This window comes from Fukomys damarensis, unplaced genomic scaffold (assembly GCF_012274545.1).
Source record: "Fukomys damarensis isolate Sample0158 unplaced genomic scaffold, DMR_v1.0_HiC HiC_scaffold_7, whole genome shotgun sequence".
Lineage (NCBI taxonomy): Eukaryota > Metazoa > Chordata > Mammalia > Rodentia > Bathyergidae > Fukomys > Fukomys damarensis.
The window spans coordinates 11,052,424-11,075,956 of record NW_022900919.1 but is presented as its reverse complement, the minus strand read 5'-3'; the positions used below and the strand labels follow the sequence as shown (position 1 = coordinate 11,075,956).

The following is a 23,533-nucleotide window of genomic DNA, read 5'->3' as shown; positions in this document are numbered from 1 at the left end:
CTGTCTCTACCTGAATGTTCTCCTGTGTACCACCACGCAACTCAGGGCTAGGAGTTAGGATGTAGTACAGTTCTGCACTCAGTATGCTCACTGTTGCTGGCATAGAATCAGGGCCTGGTTAGAAATTCTCTTCTCTGCTATCCTAGCAATGATCCAATCTAGTTCGTCTAGGACAAAATCTAAAGTCATTATTTTAGCATGCCAAACTGTTTATGTGCTGGCCCTTGTACACATCAGTTCTTTTGCTACATCCCTCCCTTCAAATAGCAGACAGATTTTCATCCTTGTCTGCCTGTCATCGTCCAACTAGAGCTCAAGCCCTACACCTTCACATGTGCTGTTCCACCACCTGCCCTAAGTGATTCTGTGTCCACTCATCCCCATGCACACATGAAGGTCTCCTCTGGAGCAGATCTTTCTGAGCCTTCTCCAGCCAAGACATAAACTCACATGGCACACATGCATAAATAAGTGAATAGGTGCAGGGTAAAAGGGTATAGGTGGTAGGGACTGTGGCAAAAAAGAAAAGTTCCTTCCTTAGCTGAAAGGTCAGCCTCTCTTCAACATCATCACGGTAAAATAAGGGCTTGGTATATTAAATTCTTTCATTTTTCCAAGATAAAGACAGAACTGAAGCTTTGCAAAATGTCCAGCCAACCATTTGTAGACAATTTTAAAAAAAGAAAAGAAAACCTAAACACCATAACTTGGGATTGAACAAAACAAACCTCAAGGACCAAATGGATAACTATGCAGACCTCAGCTCTTGAACTATTTAATTCTGAAATTTCTTACACTGCACCCCGCCATTCTAGCAAACTTACCTTTGCTCTCTAATTATGTGCATACCTACTTTCCCATCATGCTAAGCTTCTTGAGAACAAAGACCATGTTGAGCTCTCTTTTTCTTCCCAAAATACCCAGCACAGTGAGTGGCTCTGAAAACCATCTCACTGAATTCCATATTGATATTTTCCTAAGCTTTAAAGCCAGGGAAGGGTCTGCAGAAAGGAGGTCAAACAATAAAGATGTTCATGAAACAAATGTCCCTATTCTTAGAGAGAAAAGATTTTATAAATATTGTAAGCCTTGGTCGATATCTGCCTTCCTTTGAACCATCTGGAACTCTTTCTGCCTAGGCTAGAAAGCCCACACGATGGTTAGCAACACTGGGGTCAGCTCTCAAAATAGAAACCTAGTCCATAAACCTTGTCTATACATAAGTGTGATCTACACCTGGCATGTAAATGAATAGCTAAGCGGGTTAGTTAACTGTACCTGAAACAGCTCCATGGAAAAATGTCAGATGTCCCGACACAGAAGGAAATATTGTCTCTAAATCCACAGTCCAGAAGAAGACAGAAAAGGCTTGGGAGGAGAACTGTGGAAATCAGGAGCAGCAGTGACCAATGCATACTTTAAACACTTTGTCAGTGTTCGCAGTCATTGATCCAATGTTGAAACTTCTGGGCACTTAACTCAAGGAAAAATCATGCATCAATATTTAACTGTAAGAATGATCATTGCAGTTCTGTTTATTCTGTTGAAAATGTGGGTTCTCTCACTTAAGCAATATAAAAAGCTGGTTTAGGGGCTGGGGATTTAACTCAGTGGTTCCAGAAGCTGCTTCGCAAGCACAAGGACCCAAGTTCGATCACCAGTACCAAAAAAACAACAAAAAAAGGTGGTTTATAGTTATTAATAATGACAGGGGAAATCTACTGAGCCCTTCTTGTATGTGACAGACAACGTGCCAGGATTTCAAGATTTGTTACATAATTTTAGCTTTTTATTATCCACATGTTACAGATGAAAAGATGGAAACATAGGGTTTTTAAACAATTTGCCCAAATCTCACAACAAATGAGCATCAGGGAGAGTATTTGAACTCCGCTCAAGCCTTATCCATTAATTGTACTTCTGTCAGAAATACTGAAATTAAAAAAAAAAAAAGAAATACTGAAATATCCACAGTAGTCATGGGAAGGACATCAACATTATAATCTTGGCGAATACACAATAAACAGAAATGTGTACTGTATTGTTCAGTAAAAAATTAGTTTATGCAAAAATGTCACTTTATGCAGTTGTTGCTAGGTGGAAATATCAGAATTCTATAGACTCTGCTCCATTAAAGATGGACAGAAGGTTGGGCCCGGGATTTAGCTCAGTGGTTCTGCTGCCTGACTTGCAAGCTCAAGGTCCTGAGTTCGATCCCAGGTTCCAAAAAAAAAAAGAAGCCATGCCACAAAAATCCCTGCAGGCCAGCATTAGGAGGAGGATGTAGGTCTCTGTCCTCCACAACTCCACCATCTTTCTAATCTTGTATTCTGTCTCTTCTTGAAAACCACCTTTCCCAGTAAAGCTTTAAGTTTCTAGGTACAAATACTAATCCCACCTCCATGTGATATAGGTCTGGTCTCTCCAACTTAAAGGAAAGAGCAAGAGTTACTGGCATAACGGGGGCCAGTGGCTAATGTCTTTCCAGCAGATGTCTACTCATTCCAATCACCTGAGGTCTGGTGTCAGGCTCTGTAGAACTGGTTCTATAAACCAGCAAAGGGCCTGAGGGGAAGTACTAACCTTCTAAATGGTGGTACTATTTTTATCTATAAAAACCATAAATATAGAGAGGAAAAAAGATAAGAAAGGCCCACATCAAGGTATTAAGAATGTTTCTATCTATACTGTTTGTTTTATATTTTTTCTTCTCTTTGTGTTCTAAATTCTCTATTGTGGATATATATCACTTTTGTACTAAGAGGAGAAAAGAAACCCAGCCCACATGAGGATCAAAGAGTGAATTCCACAGTGGGTGGTATTTGGAGACTAAAGGCTCAGATGAGAAGTATTTTTAGTGAGGATGGAATGGAGGAAATGCTTACTAAAGAAAGGCGAGCGACTGAACAGCAAACCTCACCTGAAAGTCCCTGGATCGAATTGGAGCTGGGCTTCCTCTGCAGGGCTATGTCAAAGCCGTGTCAGATGGAGGTGCTGTCATAGTGTGTACTGGGGCCCCATGTCCTGTGATTGTTCTGTGAAACCGGCTCCTGGGATAAGAAAGACCAGAGCAGAAGAGAAAGGCATGAGTCACACAGAGCATGAGACAGGACGTTAGAAAGCAGGAGACAGTGGCCAAAAAGGAAGAAACCAAAGTCAAGTTACATATTTCAAATAATCAACAAGAAATGAGATAAGAAAGGGTAAAAAGAAGTTCATTGGTCTGAAAAATGATAGTGGAGTAGCAAATCAATAGGGAAGGGGAGGGAAGGGAAGTTTAGTCTTTTCCAAGAAAAAATAAAAGGGTAAAGTCATGACCACAGGATGTTAATGAATAGGGAAGAGTTTTAGGAACACAGTAGAACAATGGAGTTGAAAGAAAGAGCAGTTGGTGGAATCAAGGGAAGAAGAAGAAGACAGGTAAAGGGCAAATAAGGTATGGAGAACAGAGGCTGGCAGAGTGGCTCAATGGCAGACTCCTTGCTTAACATGCCCGAGACTGTGGGTTTAATCTCCAGCACTGAAAAAAAAGTTATAGTCTACAGCCATACCACCTTGAATGCGCCGGACCTCATCTAAAAAAGGAAAAGTTGTGGAGAAGGAATACATGAGTTTAAACAAAGCTAGAAAGAACTGCTCTGGAGTTGGAGAATATTTGTCTCTGTTACAAGCGGCCCCTCTGCCTATGACTTACAGACATCCATATGTCCGTCTCATACCCTAGTTGGGGCCGACTCTTCTATCACCTCCCTCCCTTGAAAAGTCCATATTTCCTTATTTTCCACCGAATACTTAGTGAACTTTCATAGCTCCAATTAGATGGAAACTCCTGGAGGTTGGAACATGATGTCAGTAGACATCATGATAGGACACGTAGAAGTTTTAGGACATGTCCACAAGTTCCTTACCTCTCCTCAATCTAGAGAAGTCATCTCTGCACCCTCCCCTTGAACCTGATGTAATCATAGTGATGGGCTGACAGAGTGTGTGACAGGGGTAGATAAAAAGGGCAATTCTCTCTGTACCTTGCTCTCTTGGGACCGTCATCTTTGGAATCCCAAGCCGCCTTGGAGGCAGCACAAGGTAAGATTCTGAGAGGAGGCTCCCACGAGGAGAAGGACTGTGTAGGTGTCCCAGCTGACAGCAACAGCCAAGGGTACACAGATGGCCCACAGCAGCATCAGACACGTGAGGAAGGACGCCTTAGCAGCAACTCCAGCACTCATCCTAGGGAAAGGCTGCCCACTTGCCAGCCACCCTGCTGGCCCAGTTGGCACTCAGAACCATGGTAGATCAGGATAGAAGGATTGCTGCGCTTTTGGGTGAACAAATTTTAGGGTGCTTCGTCATTCAGAAAGATAACTGGAGCAGACATCACTGGTTTTCAATAAAGGTCTATTCAATTTATTTTATACATAGATAAGGGAAGGTAACAGCGTCTCTGTTTTTTGTTTGTTTGTTTGGTGGGGTTTTTTTGCCTTTTTATATTACCCTTCATTTCTCAATCAGACTCTCTTTATCTCTCTCTCTCTCTCTCTCTCTCTCTCCTCCTTCCTCCTTTCCTCTTTCCTTCCCTACCTCCCTTGCTCCCTCCTTTTCTCTGTCTTTCTCATTCTGTCCTTTTTCTTAGCGAGGATAACTGGAAAGAAGAGAGCTACCATCCAGAGAGCGTCAGTCTGTCCATGCCTATAGAAGACCTCTGTCTCTCTTTTGACATAAAGTAACTCAATTGCTTTTTATCAGCTGATCCCATTCCCCTGTTCTTTACCGTCATTACCCCTCCTTCCTGGACAACCCTTGAATCTTCCGTGTATTTTTTAGGTTGGAAAACTAAGAACGAGGTACCCGACCTCAGGACGATCTTGGCTTTAGCATGCCCCTTCCCCCATTCTTGACCTGCTTTTCATCTTCCGGTGGCTGTTCCGCCAGACTCCCTTCCCCAGCTCAGACTAGCCGCCCCGGCAGTCGGTCGGGGGGCGGGGGGTCCAGCCGCATCAGGAACTTGCATGGGAAGATAGCAAGCAGGGTGGGCACAAGGACTCAGGGGGCCTGCGGTTGCCAGGGAGGCTGCATAGGTGGAAGACGGAGGGCGGGAGACCTGGCTCAGAGAGGAGGAGTGACTCCTATGATGGGATTGAGCAGCTGATAAAGCGGGAGGCTGAGGGCTATGCGGAAACTGGGCCGACAAGTTCCAGCCTCCTATGCGCGAGGGAGTCCAGTCCATACGTGCTGCCCCCCAGGGGTGTCCCAGGCCGCCACGTTGGCGTGTCAGCTGTGGCAAGCCACCCATCACCAGATCTATGCCCTGGCACAGAGAGGATGTTAGATGACCACAGAACTGCACACAGAGAAATAAAGAAGTCTCCCCAGAGATGGCAAGCATGTCGCTAAAAGGAGTGTGGCGCGCCGGGCTGGCAGGACAAGCTAGCAACAGGCAAAGCAGTATCATGTCAGGTCAAGGAGAAAGCCCCACAGCCAGAAATAGCTGCCCTTCCCAGTTGCCACAGCATCTAAAATTATACCATCGGAGATTTATTCCTTTGCGCACCTCACCTTTGATGGGGCGGGCCTGGGAAGGACCCACAGAGTGTCTTCGCGTGAAGGTGCAAAAGGCCTGAGAGCCCCACAGAGTTATTTGGGGGCGGGTGAGGAGGAAGGTGTTGAAAAGGCAGGAACACGGCAGAGAAAGCGCTGGTGAGCCATGCAAAGGACAACTTCTCCTGTTTCAGATTTTTATCCAGAAGGAGCCCGGCCGGCAGCCCCATCATAAAAATGAGGCCCGAGCAAGTTGCCAGTAAATTTGAACCATGCATGTAAATAATCCTAACAACTCATTCCTTGAAATGCCTTTATAATACATTATTATGCAGAGCGGTGCATGGCTTTACTTCAAATTGCCGAAATGGAAAGAAAAAGTACACGAAGGGGCAATTAAAAAGAACAACAAGAGGCACCGTGAGGAAATGGTTCATGCCTGCCATGCCGGAAGCCCCAAGGAAGTTCAGCGCAGGTGATGGGGTCACTGAACCAAAGTTGTGGTTTCTGGGGGAAGATTCTTCTCCGCTTCAAGCAAGGACTTGGTCTTTGATACAGAGAAGTTTGGTTCACCTGACCCCAGAAGATTAAGGGAGTAAACAAAATGAAAGCAAACAATCACTGTCTGAAATCCACCTCCACTTCACTGTATCAGCAAGCAGTAGTGCATCCGATTGGGTCTTTAGGGTCCTTGAAAAAACAAATAAGAATGTGGGGACCACTCTGGGGCGCAAAGCTGAGTACCACCAAGGAGGTGGGCTTTGGGAAGAGGCAAAGATAAAACCGCTACCTGAGAAAACAAGGGAGAAAGGAAAGAAAGAAAGACTAGAGGAACAAGTGCTGAAAGCCATTGATTTCTGAAAATAGCCAACATCTCTGTACCAGTCAGCGGTTTAAAAAGAGCTTCCACTTAATATTCCCTCCAACCCTCCAACTCCCATCTGAAAAGGGAGCTGTACACCCATTTCTAGGAAGCAGAATATGCTAGGTGAAAGCAATTAGGAGACTCGCCCAAGGTCATACTGCTGGTTAGTTGGAAACATATTCAGGTCCTGAAAGCAGAGTCTCACCAGCTCAATCCCCTGCTTTATTCTACTCCAGCCATCTTTAGAGTTACACCAGGCACGCAAGAAATGTTACTCCTGGATCTACTGAGTCACTTGCTGGGTGATTTCGGGCCCTAAGCCTTCCCTTCTCAACTCTCACTCGTTCATGCATTCAGCGAATGAAGAGGACTAAGCCCGAATTTCTGCAGGACACTGTTCTGAAACCCAGACTGGAGCTCGCCTGCAGGCAGATTTCACACTGCTGTCCAATTTTAATTGTCCCCTTTGCAGAGAGCCAATCCCAGCCCATGGGATCTAAAGGAGCCCCAGAACTTTCTTCCTGTCCTTCTTAATTTTTCCATAATGTAGGTCCCCCCTCGATAGCCACAGGAAGTTGATTCAGGAGGAATCGCTCTCTTTCAACGCGTTCAAGCTCCTTAGATTAAATGACAGATTACTCACCCTCCTGAGTATTTAAAATCCTCTCCAGGTCATTTATAAAACCTATTACAACGTATATTACACAAAAATAATTATTCCACTGTTGTGTTGAGAGAATAATCTAAGCAAGAAGCAAAGTCCAGTTGAATCCCAAGGTGTGGAGCCTACAGATAAAAAGGGCTAATGGCCCTGAAAACCATCAGAAGCCACATAGTTCAAACATTTTTTCACTGTTTTACTGCTCATCTCCCTTTCAAGAAAATTAGGGCCTTCCAAACAAGGACTCAGCCTTGTCGAAGGCTGTCCCTCAAAATTAAAATAATTTTCTACACCAATAAGTGCTTGGTAAATGTTCGTCTAATAAATGTCACCAGACAGTAAGGAAACCTTTGTTTCCAGCATCTGCTAGGTGTTCAAACTAGTGAGAAACTGCTTACTAAAACCAACTTACTTAATCAGTATTATAAGTACCGAAATAGAAAATATACACTGAAAACAGGATTGGTAATAGTGCAGAAAGGCCTTGGAAGAATTACAGCTCGATTTGCAATGTCTTTATCCTGTCACTTACTGCAAGAGCGAGGACCCTCTGTGACATTAAAAGGCAACAAACTTAAAATGAATAAAAGGAAATACTTTTTAAAGCGGCGTATCATCTGCCTGTGGAATTCATAGCCGCGGGATGTTTTTGAGGCAAATAGTCTAGCAAGATTCAAGAAAGGATTAGACATTTATATGAATAGGAATAATATTGGCAGTTACACTAACTAGGTTAAAAAGTTACAAGGCATGTCCGTCCTGGGCTCCAGGGCATAACTGTTCACCGGCAGAAGTGAGGAAGGAATTTCCCCGTCAATAGCGCAGAGCATAATTGGCCAGCTGCATGGTGGCTTGTATTTTTGCCGTCTTCTGTAACATAGGCGGGGATGGCTGCCCAGGGGAAGTTCCTGGCCTCAATGGCCCAGTGACCTCTACATAGGATATTTCTGTCTCCTTGGCACACAACCCTGAACAGGACTCAGACACTGCCCGAGAAGTCTTTGGGGATTTGTACCTGAGAATTTTTCAGTTTTAGAAAGCAGAAATGGTAAAAACAATTTCCCTCTTCTGGATGATGACAGTATTTCGGGAGATGAAATTATGCCAGGGCCATAATCTAATTAGCTGCATAGTCAACCGCACTGGAAGGCTACCCAGGCACTTCTGGACCTCAGTGCGTCACAGCCACCCGTCAAATCTCACTGCAGTGCACCATTCACCCATTTATTTGTGTCCATCTCCCCCTATGCCTTAAGTGTGGGATCCAGAAACACAATAAATGTTCAAATTTTCAAAAATGTGGTACCGCAAAAGACACACTACCGCTAGTGCTCCTCGAAATATTCCCCTTGCTTCAGGCACACTTATCCCAACATCTTCGCACTTTCTGAAGCAGCTCCAGAGCTCCTCTTTTGTGAGTGTCTTTCTGTGGCTTCAGAGAGCGGCGAGAATGATGCGCTAAGTGTGTGTGAAACAGAGGGGAATGGTCTCTTGAGAGAGATTAATGCTAGGGTATCTTCCACTGTAATATATGTTTAAAAACGAAACAGCCACCCGATTAAGCACAGTTCACATGTGTGGCACGAAAGTACACTTCTGCAGGCATGGAAAGAAAAGCTGTTCCTACTACTGTCTACTCACATTTCTAAGCTTTTCTCTTTGTCACACAGTCAACCATGCTGCAGGCACAGCCTGAGACTCTTGCTGAGGGGTGGCCGTGAGTTTTTTTCACACTAACATGTAAAACCCAAAAGGCAGTTTGAAGCCATGTATCTGAATACAAGTGTCCACATTAAATGGTATCATGTTTAGCCGGGTGTGGTAAACGCACACCTGTAATCCCAGCACTTGGGAGGCTGAGGCAGGAGGATCGCTGTGAGTTCGAGACCAGCCTGGGCTACATAGCGAGTTCCAGGTCAGTCTCAACTACATAGTGAGACTCTGTCTCAAAAAAACAAAACAAAACAACAACAACAAAAAAAAACAGAAATAAATGGTACCATATTGCTTTAAATGCTGAAACAAAAGGATTGATGATAGTTACTTACAGGCCTTAGTTATCTGGGTATAGATGACTGAAGAAGCTGCATCCACTCTCAAATGATTAGAAAGAGGCAGGCTCCAAACCTTGCTATAGAGTAGATTCTGCAAACCAAAATAGAAAGGCATATTAACTTAAATCCCCAGACCAGGAAGGGATCTAAAAGATTTCTAATAGCCTTGGATCAAAGTAAATAGATATATGGCAAGATGTTGTTAATATACATGTTTTACTGCAGAGAGGAAAAGTCCACAGCGTCTATTAATATTTTCAGGGAAACTCTTGCAAACTAAGTTAAGAAGCACTGATCTAGGCCTGAATCCAAAAGAAAATTCTCAAGTGAATCTCGATGAAGTCATTTCATTGCAAAGACCTTGGACCTCCATGTAAGACTTCTTCCTTTGGATCACCCCTGAATTGGCAAAATATCACTGGGATTCTCCCAGCTAAAGATCATTCATATAGTGTTTAATTCTTATCCAGAGGCAAGACTTTAGAACATGTAAGTTTTGCTCCAGGTAGCTACCAGTTATATTATTAGCTGCTTGCAGACAAGCTTGCTTAAATCTGGCAGTTTTGCCTCAGTCTAAGCTGACCTGTTGATTCTTTCATGTGCTTCCTGTAAGAATACAGTTTGTCATATACGTGTCTGCCGGTATGGAATATGGGTGATTACTGTTGGCTTTTTTTTTTTTTTTACATAAAGTTAACCACACATTAAGAGGAATTACAAGAGATTAGAAGTCAGGAATATAAGATCTATAGTGGAGATAGGGTTGAAATTTCACTCTAGCAGTACGACTTCAGATAAACCAAACTTCTCGTGCCTCTCCTTTCTCATCTGTGAAGTGGAGATATAATAATTAATTTCTACTACACAAAGCCCATATACAGATTCAATGAGGCAATGCCTATAAAGTACTATCATATTCAATAGACAAATTATAATTATCATGCCCATGTACACTTTGCCTCTGTGTTTATGAGCATTCGGAGTGCATCTCCTATCACCCTATCATGGCTGAGCTCTCATCCATTTCTGTGGCTCCGTATGCAAACCGGCAATGAGTCTCCAAAAGGATTTTGCCAACATACCTTACCACGGCAGTACAAGTGTCCACCCCAGCAATGCCTGGAAGACAAAGAGCATTCAGGTAATGGGAAGCAGAGAGACAAATCTTTCTCTAATGGAAGGGGGATCAAGAGATGGAGGGGTGCCGAGGAAGGAAAGAGGACAATTAAAAAGAATTAGATGTGTTATATACGTGTACCACCTCCACATGAGGAATGAGAACATTAGGTACTGCCAGCAACTGCTAACGAAAAAAAAGCTTAAACACAGAAAATGGAAAAGATAAAGGAATAAAAGGGAAGTGAAAAAAGAAAAGCGAAAAACTTTTAAGAATACAAGTCAGAATTTGCATTTTCATATCTAAGGGGGAAAAATACTGTGACTTCTTTTAGTAGTTCCAGGGACCAAATGCAGACCCTTGGGCATGCTAGGCAAGGCCTATATTGCTGTAGCCACTGAGCTATAGTCCGAGCCTGAAAAATTCTATGAATAGTGCAAATTTCCATTCTCATCATGTGCCGGAACCCACCACAAGTGCTTTCTCAAATTATTGCTCTTCACCTCTCAGAGATAATTCCGCCTATATTCACAAACCTTGTCCTCCATCAGCTGAATGAAGTCAGAGGGCAACAGCAACTTCCGGTTTTCTGCCAGATGCCCAGTTGCCCCATAAAAGCCAGCATCCAACTGCCCATCACCAATACGAAGATGGTATATGCAGGGTCATTCCCAGGGGAAATGGGGTTTGTAGAGGCCAAATACAAATATTTCCCTGCAAGGCGGAATAAAGCCGAGTGACAGCCCACATCTGACCGCGAGTCATGGGAAATGTAACCCAATGAGCACAGCACCTGAGCTGTGAGAGGGATAATCTGTGCAGGAACAGTTGGTTTGCGCAGCTTTTCAAGAGACCTAATAATACCTGGTTTTGTGGGAAGAGAAAAAGAAAAGAAAAGAAAGGGAGCATTTTGGCCCTCGGTACGGAACTTACTTACCACGTGAGAAAGAGGAGAGGCTGACAATGTTGAGATGGAAATTTTCTTTCTGGAAGCACTCAAGTGAATGGTTCACCTCACTTTTTTCATACCGATGGCTCTAGAAACAAGTCATGAGGAGAGGCCCAAAAATTCACTTGAAGTCTACGCAGGCTCTTATTTATTTATTTATTTTTTTATTTATTTATTGCGGTGATCCTTCCGGACCTTGTGCTTACCAGGCAGGCGTGGTGCCACTGAGCTACATCCCCAGCCCCCCAGGCATTGCTTTTTTAAGAAGATATCTGGCCTCTCTGCTCATCCAAGCAAAAAATGTGATGAGAAATCTAAGTTGATGTGACAGATGAGGTAGGTCAGCTGCTTCCCTAACTGCATTACAATGGAGGACTCACTGAAAAGACTCAAACTATAGCTAGGCTCCTTTGATTTGGCAGATGGTACAATATTTTCAGTCTACCCCAGAAGCCAGGACCAGCTAAACAAGCTGAGAGGCCTCGGTTGCACCAAGCTGGGGACCATTGATTCCTGGCTCCACGGATATCTCCACCCCTGGGTCTGAAGCAAATTTAAAGCCAGCCAACATGGCAGAAGAGACAGACTCCCTTCACTTAGCACCTGTGTGGCTCCATGCAGGAGAGCACTGAATCTCTCTCTATGAAACACAGTCGGGTAAAGCCTGCATTGCAGAGCTATTAGGGAGAAGCAGCACCTCCTGGTACATGAGTGTGTATACACTGCAGATAACAATACTGTATATATTATATATAAACGTGCATGTGCACACGCATATACACACGTATGCACTTGAGTTTTTGCGACTCAGTTCCTCTTCTTCTTTATGGCTCACCAGGCAATTTTTGAAAAGTCAATCAAGCAAGGAAGGAAAGAAACATATCTTTTTTTTTTCCAAGAAGAAAGGCCAATTAAACATCCAATATTAACTGTTCCTGGAGTAAATTTTTTTAATGGGGATAAAGGCTTGGCCATTATAGACCTCCAGTATGTAATTTCTAAGAAAGGATCAGGTAATATATTTTTTAAAATTAAGTGGAAGATAAAATGCTAGAACCAGTGTATCCATTCAGAAAGCACTTTTTTATCCATTTTCAGTAGCCTCCCAATTGCATCATGGCTTTTAAGGGACCCAATTTGTTTAACAGCACTTTATTTTAAACCTTCATTTGTGAAAAGCATTGATTTATGATGGAGCTGATTAAAGCAATGGTGTCTTAAGCAATAATGATTTCAATTACGGAACTTCCACTGCTGTGCATTATTCTGATTTTCTCTCCATTCTTTCCACATTTTTATCCACTAAAGAAGGGAGTACGGGTAGATGATGTAATTTTGAAAAGTCCCTAGACAAATTTAATATCAGAAAGGAATGTATAGACAGATGGACTGATGTGCCTTTTTTGATTATGTGAATGTATTGTATTTTAATATGCTCTGACAAACTCTTGAACAGCTCCCTGATGAGCTCCTACCCGATATCATTAGGGTTATTTAGTGCTTGAATTCTGCTCAGTTCCCACAGGAACCAGGAAGACAGAGTTAAGAATGTGCATCCTAGAATCACTACAAGTCTAGTACTTCAGAGTCTCATGCTTCCTCTTTCAATTAAGTTCATACCAGATTCTTAACTCCTTCAAATCCAACAGTGATAGAAACACATACCAAATAGTGTCACCTTATCCAAAGGCCTGAGTTAGGCATGTTTTGTTGCGAGGACAAATACATAGAAAAATCATCTTTTAAGGGAGAAAGCTCTATTTTGGCTCACGATTTCAGAGGATTCAGTCCAAAGTCTCTCGGCCCTCTTGATTGACTCTGTGGTACCACGGTACATCATTGCAGGAGTGCTTGACAGCAGACAGCCGATCACCTCGTAGCTACTGGAAGCAAAATAGAGAGATAAGAGGAAGCCAGGCTCCCAAATTCCCCTTCAAGGGCACACACTGAATGACCTAACTTCCTTCTCCAGGGCAACCTCTTAAAGTTTCTGCCTCCTCCAACTAGCACCACAAGCTGGGGACCGGCTTTCAATTCCTAAGCCTCGGCCCAGACACATTTCATAATGGTGGCAGATAGTGAAGGACCCGGATCTGATGGGGGCAGCTACTCCTAGGCTCCAGCTATTTGTCACCATGATGATGGAGGAACCAATCAGTGCATGTCTTCAGACGTGTCAAAGGAATCCAAAAATTCATATTGTTAGTGCGCAGTTGAAATTTCTTAATTTTCAATGTCTGAGGAAGCACTGGGACAATTCAGCCTGCAGCCTGCCTATCCAGGGCTTCCTATTTGGTGCAGGCGTGGCCAAGCCTTGCAGTTATTAGATGTGCATTACACAGCACCATGCTCTACAACAGTTTTTAAAACTAAAGAAGTATTTGTTCCTATTTTATGAATGTTTAATTATATGCTAAGAAACTTATGCTAGGCACTGGTGATGCAAGAGAAAGAGCAGTACTCATTAGCTACCTTCAAGGAACTGACAGTCTAACATTTGTGTCTGTGAAGGACTTCAGATTTTGTTGTTGTTGTTGTACCCGGATCAAACTCGGGACCCTGCATTTGCAAGGCAAGTGCAGCGCCATGGAGCTAAATCCCCAGGCCCCAGGATTTCAGATTTCTAAAAGCTAAGGATGAATCCAGTCTAATATTGAAGATCAGTCTATCACATTATTTACCCCTCAGGTAAAGTAGCTCATCCCTTTACTCTGATTGGAAGCTCCATTTTAATTTGAGAACGAGTCCTTTGAATAATCACAGTCCATAAAGGATGCATTCCCATTGAAACACTCTGCAGCAGCTGGATGGAGGAGGTCCAGCCTCACCTTGATAAAGTCTTGTTCCAGCAGGTCAATTTTACACATTTCTTCATTAGACAATGGTCCTAACTGGGCCCTTCAATGATTTAAATCTAGCCCTTAATCTCAGCTACTCTATGTTTCTATCATTTCTATAAGAGCTGACTAGCTATCGCAATAGGCATTCATCTCTCTAGAAAATCGCCTTACTACTATTAACTTTTTTTTTTTTTTGGAAGAAAAGAAACCCTGCAACACAAGTGAAGGCATTCAAGTTGAATTCTTGAATATATCGCTTAACACTGGAACACTGGTGTACCAAATTGCTTTACTGGAGAAAATAAGACCAAAGTTAAGGTGCATCCTTTGTAAACTTTGTCATTCTTTCTCAGACTCCTGCAAATGCTTTCAAAATATTTCCACTGATGCAGGTGGATGCTTCCTCTTCTCCTTTAAATATGCTATCATTTTCCGTTTCCTTCTCTGATAGCCCTGCCTGTAAGGAAAGTTCCCAAACATCAGTACTGTGGGCAGGAAATGGATAAAGGCCAAGCAGGTGGAGCACTGGGCTAAGAACTTGGCACTGAAGTGATTTAAACACAGCATTCGATCCACGCCGTCCCTTAATAACAGGTAATTATAGGAGACCTCATTTCCTTCTTTGCATATAATTTGAAGCCGAACTTTAGCACACAGCTTCCTTGTCCTTCCTCTCTTTGCAGCCCATCCCTTTAGCCACCTTGTGAACTTATTCCCAGCAAGTATTAACTCATAGGCCATAGGCTCTACTTGCTTGGGCCCTGGAGGCTGCAGAGCACCTGAACCTTCCATTGCTTCATGTGGATGGCAATTCTTGCAAGGTCCTTGACTTCTTCGTAAGAAGCTCCTTTGGTCAATCTTCTCCAGACCCTTCATGCAACAACGGAAGAGACAAAGGCTTGCCCAGGACCCACACCTGGCCCCGGGGACCTCTGGTCTAGCACTGTCTCCTCTTCCTATAGCTGTCCTCAATAACAGTTCTCAAAGTGGAATTCTACCCAAATTTTACCATCAAAACAAACTTACTGCAGTTCATGAATGCCCAATCAGAAAATCTGAAATCCCAACTGGTCCTAAATCAAAAATGTGGTCAGCACTAATGAAAGCCATAGGTAGAACATTCCACACCAGACCTTGTCAAAACACAAGTGCATGAAAAATACTGTAAAAAAAAAAAATCCACATTCTATATGTAGAAGATGTATTAAAACAAATGAATTTTGTGTTTAGACTTGGGTTCTATCCCTTGGATATCTCATTATATATATGCAAATATTCCAAAAGCCTAAAAATCTGTGAAACTCAATACATTTGATATCCCATACAGTTAAGATAAGGGTTACTTTCTGTCAGGTGTGGTGGCACATGCCTGTAATCTCCAGCGCACAGAAGGCTGAGGCAGGAAGGTTGCCATGAGTTCAAGGCCAGCTAGGACTTCATAGTGAGTTCAGGTTCATCTTTGAGACCCTGTATCAAAACACAACAGAGATAAGGGATACTCAAACTATATAAAAACACCGAGAGTGCTGAGGCTGTCGCTGCATGGTAAAGTGCTTGTTCAGCACCCCAGAGGCCCTGGGTTCAATCTTCAATAGGGGAAAAAGAGGAAGAAATACTGATAAGCCCCTATCTGGCATCAAGTGTGATGCCCATCTGCAGATTCAGCAATGAAAGAGAAGGATCCTAACCCAGAACCAATCACCAGCTAGTGACCTCTCCTCAGAACCTCTGGACAGAGCAACCGTGGACTCACCATCTCCTAGAAAACAAAGGCTGCAAGGAACCCCACAGCTTTCCTCTCGACTCTTACTTTTCCAAATGAAGAAAATGAAGCCCGGGGAGGCCTATAGCCAGTTCAAATTAGAGGAGGGTCTAGAACTCATGATGTGGACTGTTGAGCCCAGTTTTTTTTTTCCTTTCAGTATGTTTGTCTAATTCAGCATGCAACCTTAGTGGGGGTGGCAATGTGCCTTGAAGTTCTGTTTTAAGGTGAGAACTACTCCTTTGAATACCAGTGCACACAGGACATAATCCCATTAAAATCTCCAACAGCAAGGGACAATGTCCCCTGATTCCCAGACTTTAGAGATGTTTGCAGCACTACAGGGCCTGGTATGGGATGCATGGCAGTAGCACGCTCTGACCTAATGTATTAGGGCAAATCCAAAGACTTGGTGTGACAAGCTGAGGTCCACAGAAGCACCAGTGTCAGCATCTGCACACCATCGTGCTAGTGGAGTGTTGAGGCCCGTCACACATATACTTTTACAGACTAACAAGAGTGTATATATATTTCGCATGACCTCGTAGACCAGTCGTGTTCAAAAATCTTGGCTGAAACTATAAATGGTAACTGGACCCATGAAAAAGAAGTAAGATAGATCTTTTTTTTTCTTCTTCTTCTTTTTAAATGTGGTCTTCCCGGAAGCTGCCTCTGGACATAACTACGGAAAATTAACACAATAAGTAAAGCATTATGGGACAGCTATTAACTGATTACACTAATAAAAACCAAATAGGGGCCTTAATTCTGTCCCTGTGGGAAAGCAGGACAGATAAAATAAACAATAGAAAAAATACAGAATAAAAGATAATTGATTTTAAACAATGATAATACTGATCCATCTCACCATGGTTTAAATAAATAAATAAATGCACGCACACGCGCACACACACACACACACACACACACACACACACACACACACACACACACACACACACACACACACACACACACACACACACACACACACACACACACACACACACACATATACATCTCAGTTTTTGCATTGGGAATGACAGAAGAAAGTTCAAATTGTGCCTCAAGACCTAAGTTTGATGCTAACTGGGGTACTCTCCAGGCTAATAAATTGGAAAATCTAAGGCATGCTGGTGAGGCTCTTAAAGGCCAGAGACCTGCCTACTAGATTTAATCTAGTGCATTAACAGCATGTCTCCCTGGGAGGAAGACAGAACCACAGCAGCCCAGCACCAGCCCTGCTGGAATGGAACAGGATGAGGTCCAGGGAAAGTGGGCAGCTAAGGACAAGGCCAGGTGGAGGAAAAAAAAGAAATCTAAGAGTACCCAATGAGCAGATGTTGGGGACCCTCTAACCCCACCCCCAGGGCAGCATTTTCTGTTGGATAACTCGTAAGATCCTTGAGTTTGCCTAGGGTTAGGTTAGAAAGTCATGATGATAAAAGGGGCTTTGCTTTGCACTTGACAGGGAAAATGTGGCCAATATGCCTGACTTTGAACCTATAGGACCCAAGAGTAAATGCCCAGTATGTGACAAGTGTCAGACTAAACTTGCATTAGCTCACACTTTTCTAGTGAAGGTGCAGAGAGTCAGGGTGACACAATGACCTAATCAAGCCTCCAAAGGCACTGGCCACTCCGCCTTCCCAGCACTAACTTTTTGCTGTACATTTTTGCCCTCTGACTCTTTTCTCATATTGTTTTAACTGTCCAACCCATGGAACCAATCATTTTTTGCATGAAAAATGCAAAAATCCCAAGTTATTTTTACTTGTCACTGGCAAAAAGTCAGCAAATTCAAATGAAATGATAATTTTTGTGTGAGAAAATAGTTTAGCATTTTCTCAACACACCAAAGTAAAAATAATCTATGCAAGACACTTTTAAGTTGGCAAGAAATGGCTGGGTAGTTCCATATGATTTACTAAGTAAAAGGAGGGCAACAGTGATTTTTAATGTGTTGGTCTGAGGATTAAAGGAAAATTCTACACTTGGTAAACAATGAGTGACTAGAACTGAAGAAAAGAATCAACACATATATACAGGGAATGTCTCTAGAGGGAGAAAATATTCTTGCATAGAAAAGGGGTAACACTTGTTCACACTTGAGAAAGGGATTTGGGAGACACACAATACAAACGGAGAGTTCTAGAAAGAGTGCCCCCAAAACTATATCTAAAATGCAAACTAACCAAATATACAATCTATTCAGCCCTTCCTCACATTTAATAGTCAAATATTAGAGGCATTCCTAGTAAAGAATAACTTTAAATTATTTGGGAACTCTAGACTTTTGCAATAAGATGGGAAAAATAAAGAAATTACATAATTTTGGGAAGGGGCAGAAAAGATCATTATTTGCAAGTGATAATGATATCAGCCTAGATGATTTAAAAACAATCAGATTGGCAAATTATTTGAACAAGAAATCAGACAAGGGACAAATACAAAGCAAAAGTGAATAAATAACTTTTCCCAATAAAGAGTTATAAATTATAATAGGAAAATTGCTTGCTCAATAGCAATGAATAAATATGAGGCAACATTGAAAAACAATATGAAGAAATTCTAACTTAACAGGTGATCATGTGCAAAGAAAAATGAGAAACCATGGTTTATTTTTGCATGAGAAAATCTAATGCCAAAAGGCTTCAAGTTTGCACACATTAATATATACATATATGTAATCTCTTACAGTTTGAACTTGATGAGTCCTTATGAAATAACAAGGAAGAAACATTACCCAGAAAAACTAATTTTAATGTCGAATAACTTGCATTACAAGTTATGCAGACATATTCTTAAATTATAATAATAAAAAGAGGACGCAGGGAAAAGCGACAGAGACAAAAAGATAATGAACTAAAATGTAAAAACATAAAACTGTGCCCAATAACTACAATATTTAGATCAGCAAGGAAAAGGGATTTATTAAATGCTTTATAAACATTTTACCTTATGAACCAAAATAAATTCCTGAGGAATGAGATCTAAATATTTTTTTAAAATAAAGAGTCAAAAAGCACTAGCAGAAAATATAGCTTAATGCTTATCTCACCCTGGATGTTCAAAGCCTTTCTAGACACAAAAGGAGAAGAAGAAAGAATAGAGAAAAATATTTATATACTTAAATTCATAAACATATACACAAATGTATTAACAACCAAAAACCAAATGACATAACAGAAATGTTTGCAAAATGTGATAATGAAAAAGCATAATTAAACTTGAGATACAAGAAACTTTTATAATTTAACAGAATAGTCAGTGGATACTTTAATAAAAATCACAGGCAAAAGTTTAGTAAGTGAAACTAAAAATAAATATGAAAATCACATCTAGACAAAACAAGACAAATTATCAAGAAATGTGAAGAAAGTTCACATTGTAAATAATCCAAAGAATAAAAATTACAGTAGGATACCAAGTTTCTTATTTTGGGGAGAATTAATATTATTTTGTGAAATCTGCCTTCTCATTCACAGTGAGTGGGAATATAAATTGGCATAAATAAATATTTTAGAGGGCAATTCTGCAAAATGTAGCACATAAACAATAAAATAAAGGCTTTGACTAGTGGTTTTCACTTATTGCAATTTATCCAGAGGAAATACAGAGACACACAAAGCCTTCATAAAAGCAAAGAGCTACAAACAAAACAGCTATCTAATAAGAAGTCAAATGAATCACAGCACCTACATATAGGGAAATACAATTGTGACATAAAATCTGAATGGTTTTAACAATATGGGTCAAATATCTATGATGCCTTGTCAGGTGGGAAGAGTAGCTTACAAAACATGGGACCCCAGCAGAGCCTCAGTCTTACTTTTCAAACACGTAAATATATCTGTAAAAAAAATGAAGGAAAAGATTAAGCAATGTTGGGATCAGAGCCCATTTTTATTCACTTCACCAGGCTTGTGCATCATTTCCAAATGTTCTACAGTGGACATTTATTCTTTTTGCAACCAAGCAAACAATATTTTCTTGTGTGTTTAAGTCCTAGTTTGCTGGAAGTGTGTCAGCAAAAGGTGGATTGCATGGAGAGGATGCGGTCGGGGAGGAAAAGGGAGGCCAGACCACGAGCTTTCTTAAGTTTGTGAATCTGTGCCTTCACCTTATTCTACCTTTTATTTTTCCCCAGTTTTCATCTGTTCTCAGAAAGTTTGCAGCTTTCAGCGCAATTTTATTTGCTTCTCATGTGAGTGACAGACTACAGTGTCCCAAGAATCCTTAATGTACTTTGTGTCAGGGGCCTGTGGGTCAGTAAGGTTATTAATAAACATCGCCTCTTGTTCTAATTTCGTTCCCTCCTCTGCTTCATGCCTCTCCTCCTGCCCTGCTTTTCCTTTCGCTTCTCTGTCTGACCCTTTTCCCCTCCTCCCTGATCTAAAGAACTCGCCCTTCATTTCAGCTCAACTCCTGGCACTTTTCTGGATGTTGTTGTCGGTCTTGTTAAGTATTCGTGGGGATTTTGATTTTTGAGGAAATACTCACTGCCCTAAATCAATTGGATGTAGCTGATGCGATACTGTGATCTGACAGTCACAGGAGGGTGGAGGGATAAGCAAAATCGAGGTAGAATGGAGATGAGTACCTGATTTTTACAAAAAATCCCTATTAGACAAGATTGTCCTATTGTGTTCAAGATTCCCTGAACACAAAATCAGCCAGAGCTTGAGAAACCAGCCCTACAATGAGAGATGTGAGGTTGGAAAGCAGAAAGTAAATTTGAATTTTGTTTTTGTGTTATCATTGATTAAAAAATAGAACAAGAATTTATCACACAAAATCTTATAGTTAGATACATAGATAAAAAGGTGATGGATATTCATATTTGGATATATGCACATTTTTATTTCTCATTTGGAGTTTGATTTACCTGTTCAAGGTAAGCCTGCTCTGTTTTTGCTGGGTTTATTATACAAATAGAAATGACTACATAGCCATCATCAAATCCTCTCATGCTCTTTGAAGTCTCTGAATTTTGTACAAAACCCTTCAATATTTTCTAATGTATGTTTTCTAATTGCAACTTCAAACCTAAAAAAAAAATTACTTTAACTGAAAAAGGTGCACACCTCACTGACACTCACAGAAAAAAAATAACTACATGCACTCTTTCCAAATTGATTAATCTTCAGTTTTCACTTTTTTCTAAAAAAAAAAAAAAAACAACATTTCATCTTTAAATTCTACTCTCCAGGAATTACATGTACCAAAGAGTACTTACTTAATAATGATAAAGCAATATTTTATATGGGAAAATATGTAAAAAGAAACACAAGTCTGTTATGAATTATTCATACTTTAAAAATTAAACTACTGCACTTTTTTGTGTTCGAGAACACATTATTTCTTAATGTAACCTAGACTACCTTTTAGGGATGAATGGAAGGTTTTCAGAGTGATGTAGCTTTTTAACACATAATTAATCCGACTTCAAACTGGGGATCTTATAAACTCTCTCTTATAAAGAGAGAGGAGGGAAGAAGAACAAATGATAAGAAGTCAAAGTTGTAAGATGGTTTTCAATATCTAAACTCATGGCCACGAACATACTTGTTTTATAGCATTAAAAAACTGGACCTGACTTAGCCTTTCTCAAGCTGAGAAATAAAATCTACATGAACTTTGAAGGAATTACGCATTTAATTTCTTTGCTTTTCTTTTTTTTCTTTCTTTTCTTTGTGTGTGTGTGTGTGTGTGTGTGTGTGTGTGTGTGTATGTGATGCTGGGGATAGACCCTGGGCTTCACATATGCTAGGCAAGTGCTCTGTCACTGAGCAACACCCCTACCCCTGAATTTAGCTTCTTAATGGTCACCAGTTACCACTGCACATCACAGGGAGGCAGGGATCCAAAACTCAGCTAAATCTCCACTAGAAATAGCCATTAATCAGGTTTGATTGAATATCTGACTTGATTCTTTGCTTACTCTTCATTTTTTTATTTTCTTTTTTAATATATCATTCTCTTCTGTATCAATCAAAGTACAAGTATAGCTTTAAATGTATTTTAAATGTTGGTTCATTTGTTAATCTTGGGAAAGTATGTAATTTAGCTGTCTTAAAGGCAGCATTTTATTAACATTCACAGGTCTGCATGCGCATTAACTTACTAGGGCATGGTGAGGAAAGGGAAAAAAGCACTGCCAAGTGCCCACGAAATGCCACACAGGGCAACAGTGGAGTGCATTCACCGGAGCACGCGCAGGGTGCTAAGTGCTGTCGGATGTTCCCGCAGCATCCCTATGAGGAAGTCACTGCCAAGCTCAAAGTACAGATGAGAAAAATGGGGCTTGCAGACGTTACGCGACATCCCCAAGATGAGTGATTACAAAGCTGGGATTCAAACCCGAGTTCCTCTGCCAAGCCTCCTGAATAGTCAGGCTGTGCTGCTTACAACACAACAGCCACAGGGCTGTGGCTCTAAGGGCTCAGGGCTCAATCTTGGGGTGGACGCAACAAAGGCTGAAGGTCGGTTAGCACCTGATCACTTAGACAATATGATTTGGGGATATCCTAGAGGCCTAAAAAGACTTCCCAGAGAATTCCTTTAGAGTACATGCTAGAAAACACTGTAGCAAGGATCATATTAACAAGGCAGTACATATGCTATGCATTTCAACACCCATGAAGACAGAGGATCCAAGCCAGAGAGACCTGCGACTTTCAAAAGCTGAGCACCTGTGTCCTTATTTTATGCATTCTAAATTTGTCATGTTTAAAGGAGATGATTTGTTCCACGGTGCTCCTTTAAATTCTGATAAATAAAACCAAGTTCCAAAGATCATCTTTTGGGAATTTCCCCTTCACAGAATAAGGTTGGATGCAAGGCACAGTCTTATGCCCTGTAGCAGACCTTTCTTTTTAATGCCCACACTGTTTTAGCTGCTTCCAAGTCCCAGTCAGGGGATCTGCGGGCTGTGGGACAAGCATAAAGAGTGTGGTGAGTATCCAGCTACAGTTCTCGGTGCTCTAGGGATAAGATTTCTGATGAGACCTGGCAGCTTTTTTGTTCTTCTTCAGCCTTTTTAATACACAGCCAGGTCCCTCTACTTAGCTGTGCCCGCTGTGGTTGCGACTGTACTTGGCTAAATTTATGCTGCTGATAGCTGCTATTGAAGTGTCTAGTGGCACCGTCAGTGGGAGTTGTGTGTATACAAGCAGAGCAGCCCTTGGCCTGCCAAGTGTAATAGCATATCTGCCTTGGGAGATTACGGGTATGATACGGGCGATGCGTAATGGATAGGGCAGTCTGTGTACAAATTTCGAATGCCTCGCTACTCCCCTTTAGGATGGTTGCTGTCAAAAGTATTAGCACATTACACACACAACAACCGTGTATCGTGTTACCCGTGGCCCCTGTTCCTGCAGAATGGCTCCTCCCACAAGCTGCGCAGCAGGTAATTGCTTTGGGGATACCTATTGAACACACACAAAGGAAGCACACTGGTGAGTTTTAGTCTTTGAGCTCAATTGTGCTACTGCAGAAGGGAAATACTGGATGTTTTAAAATTAGCAGAGATGGAAGTTCGGAGAATGGCTTGTAAGAGGTATTTCTGAGAGACTTTGATTCTTAACCCAATGCGAGCTTAATTTATCAAATTGAAGTTGGAGCAAGGAGAACAAGATTGCACAGTGCACTTGAGTTGAAACCCACCCTGATGTCAACAGCTTTACTGTCAGTGTTAATGGAAAGGAAGGGAGATGTAGGTAATTTCACACAGTGGCTAATGTTT

General features: G+C 41.6%; 1 long non-coding RNA gene across 4 annotated transcripts in view; it reads right to left on the bottom strand.

Moving 5' to 3' along the window:
• Positions 1-13,064, bottom strand: part of LOC104850775 — a 30,411-nt gene extending 17,347 nt beyond the window's left edge. For all 4 annotated transcript variants that reach the window (XR_002024828.2, XR_002024826.2, XR_002024827.2 and 1 more), the window contains exons 1-5: positions 12,953-13,064; positions 11,170-11,269; positions 10,198-10,234; positions 9,110-9,206; positions 2,921-3,050 (exon numbers count right to left, since the gene is read on the bottom strand). This is a non-coding gene — a long non-coding RNA (uncharacterized LOC104850775). The remainder of the gene's footprint in view (positions 1-2,920; positions 3,051-9,109; positions 9,207-10,197; positions 10,235-11,169; positions 11,270-12,952) is intronic.
• Positions 13,065-23,533: the final 10,469 nt, after the last annotated feature.